The sequence below is a fragment of the Protopterus annectens genome, chromosome 7.part0 (genome assembly GCF_019279795.1).
Source record: "Protopterus annectens isolate FY-2018-M chromosome 7.part0, PAN1.0, whole genome shotgun sequence".
Lineage (NCBI taxonomy): Eukaryota > Metazoa > Chordata > Ceratodontiformes > Protopteridae > Protopterus > Protopterus annectens.
In genome coordinates, this window is record NC_056739.1 from 1645018129 (window position 1) to 1645029412 (window position 11284).

The following is an 11284-nucleotide window of genomic DNA, read 5'->3' on the forward strand; positions in this document are numbered from 1 at the left end:
TGGTCCAGTAAGGACAGTTAATGAATTAAAATAACATAAAATAAAATTATGAAATTGCTAATTGATTCAGGGTATTATCTTTATTTTGTAAAACTGTTTTATTAAAACACAGACAGCAGAAAAAATGACACCTCAACTTTTGATTGCTCACAGATTTATCTAAACAATTTACAAAACAAAAATTCCAATAATTCAAGAAAATCCTGCAATGCCCGGACAGGACATTCAAGACCTCTGGCAAGGTTCACATAGAGTCTCTTAGTCATAGGATGCAATCATCAGTAAATCAATATGATGAGAATATAACATTGCTTGTCAGGGGAATCCCCACTGCTCATGGTGCTTCTTGCTTGATATTTAAATTTAATGTTTCTGTGGCTAATATGAATAGCATGAGGGGCAACAGGTATCCCTGCCAGGTCTAGAAAAGGGTAAGACCTGGGTGACCTGATTATTCAATACAACTCAGATGTATGGTACATTATAGAAAATCTGACACCAAGCAAGAAGGTTGCTGTAAATGCAGAAACATTGTAAACTTTGTCATATATATTCTTTCCCTAAGGAATCAAAGACCTTATTGAACTCAAGAAATAAGAACACCAATGGCAAATGTGGCTAACTATGAGTTAATTGTGCATTAAAGAACAGGCAGAGTATGTCTGGGTTACCAATGGTCCTTGTTGACTTTGTTTCACCAGCTAGGGAAATAGTTTCTCCAACATCCCTGCTAATATCAAAGCACCAATCTTAGTTTCAAAGAGGAGAAGTTATACAGGCCAATAAATGCCCAGACAAACTGGATTCCTCCCTCCTTTGATGAAGTGATCCATATTGGTGATCCATACTGGCTATTCTAAAGGGCAGAAGAACTGATCCCAGCAAATTTTTGAAAGTGGGCTAGCAAAGACTGGCCCAACAGTAGTTTAAACATTTTATAAAAGTCAGCTGGGACCCCCTATAGTCTGATGAATGTCTGCAGACCGAATTGCATGCACAGTTCTGCTATGGAGATCTTCAAACAGTGAGCAGATACTAGAAAGATGCATTATAGTCCACTTGAGGATGCTTCCCTGTATATGACCTCTCATAAAACCTTCTAAACAGCAAATTGAGAGCTTCTAGTGTATAGACATCTAGCTCTGATCATCTGGCACCTTGCTGATGGCTTACTCATGTCATCTCTCTTTGTAAGATGGAAGACCAGAAGTTTGGATGACTTTAAGTACTTCACTCAACAAATTCACTCCACCAGTCATATTGTCCTAGAATATGGAGTCCTTGAAAAACTAGGCCCTTCTTATATTTTCTGATTTGTAAGTGTGAGAAAGAGTCCTTACATCCCCCCCATGTATACTTCTACTTTGTGTTGTTCACCATGTGCTCTACCATGGACAGATATTCCTCTAGCTAACTCTATGCCTTTTCCAGACATTGGAGGTGACACTGCAGCCTTACTGGAATACTTTTCTGTTGCACATCATTGAGACCTCTGAAGAGACATTTTTGTTGAACAGTCTTCCACCAACTCTTCACACTCTAAACTCCTTGTGATGCCCCTGCACTGGCCCAGTAATCAAGGAGACTCAATCCTCACCACTGGCAACAGTGGAGAATTTACACACTGTGAGGGTGACAAGTACACACACAGTAAAGTGCAATTTCCCTTAAGAACACACACAGAGATCACAGTCAGTCTGGGGCTGGTTTCTCCCTCCTTCTCCAGATCCCCAGTAAGACTCTCCACTACAGCTATAAGGTTGAGATCTCAGCTGAGTGGCTAAGCCAAAACCTCCAGCATCCTCTCTGTCCAACCAGTGCTTCATGACCCTGCCCAAGTAGCTCACACACACACACACACACACACACACACACACACACACACACACACACACACACACACACACATACCTGGGAAAGGCTGGCACAGGTTTACTAGCTATGCCCATTTTTGCCCAGACTATAAGGTAGTTCTGTCACCAACCAACTCTTTATCAACTACTATAAGGCCCTTAGCAAAAGGTGTTCAATCCTACTGTGTAATGTTACTATTAATCCAAATGGTAGTCTGATCAAGAGCAAGGCTATTTTAGAAGTGGCCTGTACAGTGCCACCAAATAGACATGCAAGTACTCTAAGAGCTTAAACATGTCTGACAGATATCAGTCACAAAGATAGGTTTAAACATATTTAATAATAAACAGTAAAAAAACAAGACAATACTCTGTAAGTAATCAGTTACATCAGAGTTCAAAATCACAGGAAATATTTGCAGGACAGTCTCAAATAAATAAGGAAAACATATAAGCTATACTTTACTAAATTTCTATCTGAATCTAAAAGAGTTACTATGCCCTAAAACATACTTACAGCAAGGAAGTGCAGAATGTGGTGATGAGTGGATGTGTCTAGGTCAAAGAGAAGATACAAAGAGCACAGTCTCTCTCAGAGAGAGTTCTTAAATTAATATCAAATATTACTGCTGGGTTAGCTTGGATGACATCACTTTTTGTCACCTGACTTTCAGTTCCCAAGCTAACACCCTTTGTGAGAAACTAACAGAATTTAACTTCTCTGTGTGAAAATGCATAACCTTCAGATGTTTGCCCAGAGCTGTGCAGCTGCTAGAAAGTCATAAAGCAATAAAACACTTCTGCATCTCAAACCCAGTAATTAGTTCTCTTCCAAGACAGTACAAACAACTTCTAGCTCTAAACATTGTGTCTGCTACTGAACTGAAACTGAGAGATTACGTTTATAGCACATTCCTAAAACAATTTAATTTCAACTTATTTTCTTAAAGTTTTGCAAGTTAACTCTGTATGTTTTAGTTTATACTGTTAAAACATACATTTGCACAGGTATATAGTTTATATACATTTATTTTCCAGTAGGGTACACTGTGGACACATCCTTGAAGCTCTGCCAAGGATTGCACCACATTAAAATTCCTCCTAGCACAACCAGAAAAATTCAAGTCCCAAACTACTCCAATATAGAAGCAAATTGTATGAGTATTTCAGGGTCTTCCTGACTGGAGCCATAAAGTATACCAAATATGATCACTACCCCTGAAATGAGTACCTTTGTGAGATTCCCCTCAATTCCCTCATTAATTAACCCTTTTTTTCTTACTCCAAGCTGTCCTTAAAAAGAGTAATGTCCCACATGATATCAAGGAAGTGTTAGATATGGTCCATCATCCCTTCCAGGCCTTCAACCCGGAAATCAATTTTGCTTCAACTTTGCTTCCTGAAGAAAAAGCTTGTATGTTTTCAACTCCTGCAATTTATGAGGTTTCATTTTTTGTATTGCAGGAACATTAATTCTCCTGATATTCCAAGTTATGTGCAGGATCTAGGTGCTACAATTCTTTCTTAATGCTGACAAGACTATCTTCCTTTTCTAAACCTTGACCTATGCAATGGAATAATCTTTTTCCCTTGTTAAATATTAGCAATCACTTTGACTTCAGAATCTTATAGTACATTTCATTAACTGGGGTAGCAGTAAATACCTTCTTTACATAGCCTTAAAGCTACTGCTTTTTTCTTTATTTATATAATGAATGTTTATAGTCTGTTGTTCCTAACAAAATGGATTATATTATCACTCTTTGTTTACTCTCTGTAGACAATTTATTTTTAACAAATAATTAGCAATTATGTTACTTCAATATAACTACATTTTCTTTTGTCTAGTAGTTGTTTAACTTAATGTTTGCTTCATGTTTGTGTCATGTTTTTTTGACGTGGGTCTTTACTGAAAATGGTCTTTAAAGCAATTCACTCACTCGGTTAAAAAAATGAAAAAAAAATGAAATTAAATTAAGTACCTTTAGCCAGCATTCATTTTGTCTTTAGGTAACTTGTACTTGATCTCCAGATCATGTGATTTGTTTTTTTACCGAATTAATATGGATACAACTCTTTCTCTGTAAAGTGCCCTCAGTTTCTTTTCTTAAGAGTATATGCATCAATATAATTTTCCTTTTTTCGCACAATTCTCAATTTAATCTTATTTCTAGCCACAGCATCAGCCACCAGAGCTCTATCCTTCTGAATCACTCAGTCTTAAATCCACAACTAACAATGTAGCATCCCTCTGCAAAACAGGAATTCTCTACCAAGAAAAATACAAAAAGGTAACAAATTAACCCTTTTTGAAAAACAGATGAAAGTATATCTTACTAGCAAATGAAGAGCAATTAGTACAGTGAGCCAAGCTAGAGATGGGAAGTTGGTGCCTAAGATATCCTAAAAAAATCCCACTTCATTCAGCGATGTACAACCATAATGAAGCTATGTAACTAGAGTAAACATGTAAATAAATAGTACTAGTATCTTTATGTGTAATACAACAATTTTTGTAAATAACATTTGTGTAAAAGCACAATTATAATAGTTATTAAACCATAAATATAATATTTTGCATAGAATGCAGTGATTTGTATAGGTATTCACATAAAAACAGATCTATAGTAGTTATGTGCCAACGGATAGGTGCTACAATTATTTCTTAATGTTGGCTATAATGTAACCTAAATGAAAATGTAACTCTGAAAGTAATCTGCTTTGTAAATCTTGTTTTGAAAAGTTGTTTCTTCTTATTGGCCCAGGTCATGGTTGAATGTAGTCTTAGGACAAGTTTGCTTACATGGTTGATAAAATCAATCTATCAGTTAATTGATCAGATAAATAAATAAATTAAAACTTCTGCTTTATTAAAGAGCTTTTCACGAAGCATCAGTAACTTTACTAAAACATACACATCATTAGATACATACAATAAATAAAACAGAGATACCTACTAAAAGGATACAAGGCCTAAACAATATAGTCTACATAGACTGACTGAAAGCCATGTTACTAAACTCTGTATCTTGCAGAGTGCTAACAGGTGACCTGTGCCTGGCATATAAGGAATCCTCTGACCTATTACTGATAGATTTACTGCACATCAGCATTTCAAATGTCATCCGAAATATTCAGTCTAGGGATCTAAACTTCTGCAACATCAACAAAACAGTTTGCAGGAACAGAAATATCTTGCAGAGTACACTGCTGCTCTGGGGCAGACTCCCCATCCATGTAAAACACAGCTCATTGCTGTCCATATGCAAATACAACTTGGAGCTATGGATGGGAAGCAGAACATTTACTCCAGGACTTCCCCCTGTACACTAATGGACAGATGCAGCTTCTCAATGTTTTACCCCATGCATGGATGTCCTCAAATTATCAATGATATGATCCCAATTATTCTCATTAGAGGTAATATATAATTATCAACCATGGGATGGGTAAGGCCGGTGTCTTAATGAAATGGGTAGGTTCATTTGAGTAGTAACACTGGCTAGGCTTAATATGGCCCACAAGGGCAACTAGCCAAGTACTTACATATGAACCTAAAAACAACTAAAATGGCAACAAAATCAATATGAATCAAAAGTAGGTGCAAACAGTACTTCCGCAAATAAAACAATATGCGTTACAAGAACAAGAGAAATGCACAATGGTTGAAGTAAGTTCATGGTACAGGATGAGAGTCTGGAAATTGTCACCCCCACTTTCATCAAAAGTTAGCTGAATTAATTGTGTCTTCAAAGAACTTTAGCAGCATGGCAAGAATGAGCCTTCCTTCAGCCACTACAGGAGTAAGCTCCACAGATCTGAGGCCTGATATGCAAAACAACAGTGCCCAAGTGTTTCCAATTACACCTTTGGAGCCATCATTAACCCTTGGGAGGCAGAATGCAAAGCCTGTGGAGTGCAGTATGACTCTCTAGGCTACCAAGTGGAGCCCACATCATGTATGGTCAAATATATCAAGAATGTGATGTTGAAAACAATGTGAGAACAGCACAGGAGTCAGTACACAGGTGTAACGTGAGGGTTTTGCACCAATAATAAAGGATGAAGCATCAGTGTCAGGGAAGTCATAAGTAAAGGACATTAAAGGCATTTACAGCAGTCAAGGTGAGAGGGAGCAATGCATGAACAATTATTAAGAGGTTAGCTTGAGAAATAATATACTGGAAATGTTTTGTTCATGGGAAGCTGAAACCTGAACCATAAAAGCTTGCTGTCCAGGATCACATCCAAGTCTTAAACCTTACTACCTTACTAGCAAACTTCAAGCTTGTCACCATAAAAGATACATGGTAGAAGAGGCATAACTGAGGAGTCTCACAAAATGGTGGTAACTGTCATGGCCACTGTTATGGCTGCGTTCAGCTTCAAATGATTTAGGATTAGCCTTAATGAATGGTTTCCAAATTATGAACAAGGGAATTCACATTTGCCATATTGTCCGGAGGGAAGAAAAGGCAAAGTACTGACTCATAAGCATAGCAGTGTGGTATGCTAGACATCTCCTACCAATCAGATCCTTCAGTGGGAGAATAAACACTTTCCATATGCTCAATAAATAGCGAGTCATTATATTTTTCATTATCAAGAAGTGTAACATGAAAAAGCATAAAACAGAAAACTTCATTTTCTGCAGGAGAGTGAGCATGCCACACTGTATCCCAAACACCTACATTATGTATACCAACTTCTTAGTCAGACTATAGTGGGTTAAAAAGACACTGCAGTTCACTGCCTGCTCACTCCATACAACTCAGTGTGGTTTCGACAAATTGCAACAAAACAAAATCATAGAAAGTTCACTCTATGCAGAATGCCTCAAAAGAACATAGGAATGTATGTATTCCTGAATCAAAGGGTTGAAAAAGGGTCTGAGTGGCCAACAACTTTCTTGTTAAAAAAATATTATTAAAACATAAAATGCAAGCATATAAATACATATGTAATTGCACTTTGTCTGTTCTTATTGGTTTATTTGTATACCCATGCAGACATGCACAGGCTCACACACACAATACATATACACCACACACACACACACACACACACACACACACACACACACACACACACACACACACACACACACACGTGTGTGTGTGTGTGTGTGTGTGTGTGCGTGCTTCTATATGTATACAGACCTTGTGTGGACACACTCACATGTGTGCAATATCTTACAGACTCCTGGCTTTACTCCTGCTCTTTTGACCAGGACAGATCCTTAAACACAAAGGCTCTTATCTTTATTAGTTCTTGTTTTTCTATTATTACTGCTATACACCCAGTAGAGCTTGTATTATCTGCTGTTTATTATGTCCTAACTCCACTCCCAACTTCTGTTTCCCCTTTAGCTTTTCCTCTCGTTTCCCTTCCTATTATTCCTTTCCATATTACATTAGCACAATTTTCTTAGACAATGGAATTTTTTTAAGTTTAAACTGACTTACCTTCTTTTTCCTTGTTGTATTATGAAGTACTGTTACTATAAAGTGTATCATAGTTATTATTTTTGCTCTGCTATTCATTATATTGTATCTATTGTTTGTTAATTAAACTTTTTGTATGATTTCATAAAATTGCTATTCTTTGGAGCTTTACTCCCTAGGTTTCCACTGAAAATGGTTTATTTTATGCCCAGCTGGAACTTCCTGATAAATATAATTAATATATATATATATATATATATGTGTGTGTGTGTGTGTGTGTGTGTGTGTGTGTGTGTATATATATATATATATATATATATATATATATATATATGTGTGTGTGTGTGTGTGTGTGTGTGTGTGTGTGTGTGTGTGTATATATATATATATATATATATATATATATCTATATGTATAAACATATATGGTTTACCATCAAAACTATGAGTGAAGGTTTAGCGATCAAAGCATGTCGAATTATGGTTGGCTCAATCCGTCTTGCCAAACCTTCATGTGTGTTAGTCCCTGGTTCAGCAAATGCACTGTGCATTCACCCATATGTGGTCGAACTTAATACAAGAGATTGTGATACAGTACAGATTGGGAAATTTCCCCATTTCCCCACTGTATTTTGATCTTGGAGTTGGAATATATAATTTGCAGGGGGTGTGGGGGGGTGCAGGGGGCTTGCCCCCCTGCAAAAATGTGTAGTTCAGTGTTGTGCAGTACGTTCATACTGCTGACAACCTGAACTTATGTTACTGTTGTGTAAGGTGCAGGGGACAGAGTATGTCGAATAATGCCAAATTCAAATTATCAGCATGATGTTCGACATATTGACCTAGGTAGTTTTCTGTGTTTGGTGTTGTGAGTTGGTGAAATGAATGTTTTTTTTTTTTTTTGCTGTCTCAATTTTGATAGTAAACCCATATATATAAATAAATAAAGGTCTAGGTATATCGGTTGACTACACATTTGTGTGACACACACTTCATCTAAACATGTTGAGCTAATACATAACTGGTCGACTACACATATGTGTGAAAATATTTGGTCTAAACACATTTAATTCACCGCTAGGAAGTACTGACAGTTGCAATCAGAAAATATGCTGTATGGAACATAGTGCCTGACAATTAAATGCTTTAAGCAGTGCAACCTAGAGACACCTCTGTCCAGCATATAATACAGATCACTGGTTTTCATTGTAAATCACTGCTGTTGCATGTCTAAGCATGTACCAGCATTGATTCCCTCCTTTTGAGAGATTTCTCCTGTCTTAGAATTGATGCAGCTAAGGAAGTGGCATATATATAATTTTGGGGGTTGGGATGGAGTTGGCCCCCACATGGGAGGGGGGGGGCAGAGTGATGAAAAATGCTTGAAGTTAACTTTTTCACAAGCTCACAAATTCAGCAATTCTCCTTGTCAACGAGTGAGTTTCCTGTGATCTTTTTCCATACCTAATTTGTTTAGACCAAATATTTTTACACAAATGTGTTGTCAATCAGTTGTGTTTTAGATCAAACTACTTACATGAATTGTGTGTTAAACAAAAGTGTACTCAACCAATTTACATAGACCCATATATATATATATATATATATATATATATATATATATATATATATATATATAGATACATACATATGTATATGCAAATCTATATTCATATGTATTTGTATTTATGTAGCTATGTATATATATATATATATATATATATATATATATATATATATATATATATATATATATATGGTTTACCATCAAAACTGCGAGTGAAGGTCCGACTATGGGATGTCAAAATTTGGTTGGCTGAATCCTTGATGTCGAACCTTCATTTGTCTGAGTCCTGGTTTAGCGAATGCACTGTGCATTCGCACATATGTAGTCGACATTATGACAAGAGATCATAGTACAGTTCAGAGCAGGAAATTTGTCCTTTTCCCCACTGTAGTGCAATCACGGAGTTGGTATATATAATATATGTCTGTGTGTGGGGGGGGGTGCAGACCCCACATGGAGGCCATGGGGGGTTGCCCCCCTGCATAATAATTATGTCACCCAATGTGTAGCGTCCGACTGCAGTCTATGAATGTTGAGAAAGGTTGAATTCACTTAAGGAAGTGTGTTTGCGACATTCTGACCTTTTCAACATTCCGTTTCGAACATCTGCATCGATATTGCAAGTAGGAATTTATTCTGAACATCGACTATTTGATAGTAATACATAAATAGATACATGGATACGGCAGCTCACAGACTATAAGTCCAAATCACCCCAATGTGATGACAACTTGGAATTCCTAAATGAACTGAACTCTTTCTTTGGCAGATTTGAGGAGAACACCACCATACCTTCTAAAACAACCACTGACAAAGAAGAGATAGTGATCACCTTAAACTCTAAGGAGGTGAGACCTCAGCTTAAGAAGGTGAATCCTAGGAAGGCTGCTGAACCAGAAAAAATACCTGACAAGGTGTTGATGGGGTGTGCTGGTCAGTTATGTCTGGTACTGACAGACATCTTCAACTCATTCCTTGCTATGGAGAAAGTTACCTCATGTTTCAAAGAAACAAGCATTCTCCCACTTCCAAAGAAACCCAGCTCTACTTGCCTCAATCACTTCAAACCAGTCGCCTTAACCTAACCTCAAATGTCATAAAGTGCTTTGAAAGGATTGTGAAGAAACATCTATCGGCGAGTCTAGTTAAGTCCTTCGATCCACTCTAGTTTGCATACCAGGCAAACAGATTGACTGCGAATGCTATATCAGTCACACTAGACCTTGCATTAAAACACCTAGAAGGGAGGAACAACTATGTAATGATGCTGTACATTGACTTCAGTTCTGCGTTCAACACTGTGATACTGATGCAACTGGTGGATAGGCTCAGGAAACTCAGGATAAACAAGCACCTATGTAACTCAACTCTTAACTTTCTGATTGGTAGACCCCAGTGGACATGCACTGGAAACAACACCTTATAAGTTCATAGTTAGGTACTAGGCTATCAGCCCAAGGGCCCACGTAAGCCTAGCCAGCAAGGTTCCATAGCTTACACCACCCAAGAAAGTTATTTTCCTTTCCTATGCCACTGTCCAGCAGAGACAAAGAAGTGATCCCCGGGGTGTATTTCCTATTTCCCATCCACACATCAAGATTTTTCTTGAAGAGTGCTAATGAAGAACTTTGCTTGACATAGATGGGCAGCTTGTTCCAGAGTATAGGAAGTCTGTGGGACAGGAATCTATCCCTCCAGCGTGTCTTGTTTATTGTGGTGAAAAGGTTTAGGTCCCTAGAGCATGTCGCTCGGAGGGATTGGGATTTCTTTAGGTGTAGCATGTCCAACAGCTCTGAGTTTGACATAGCTTTATATGTTAGGCAGAGATCACCTTGGAGTAGGCGATATGCTACAAGGTAAAGCTGGAGTTTTTTGAGGCAGTCAGTGTAGAGCATTTGTTTGAGGCCAGTAATCCTCTTTGTGAGGTACTTCTGTGGCCTTTCCAGCTGCTGCAGATGTCTTGTGAGGTACATTCCAAAAGGGGCGTTATACTCTATAATGGGTCTAATGAGTGACGAGTAGAGGGGAACAATTACCTCTTTTTTCCCTGGATGAGAACCCTTTTATGATGAGGTGTGCCACGTAGAAGGACTTCCTGACTTTTCAATGCATAGTCCTGAGAACAGGTGTTCCCCAAGGTTGTGTGCTCAGCCCCTTGCTCTTCACCATCCTCACCCATGACTGCACTGCAAAACATAAGTCAAACCATATTATAAACTTCGCTGATGATACCACAGTCATGGGTCTCATTAGTGGTGGGAATGAACATAACTACAGGTATGAGGTGAACACTTTGATTGCCTGGTGTGACAGGAACAATCTGGACTTGAATGTTAATAAGACCAAAGGAATGATTATGGACTTCAGGAGAAAAGCAGCAGTTCCCAACCACTCACTATCAAAGGGGAGGTAGTAGATAAC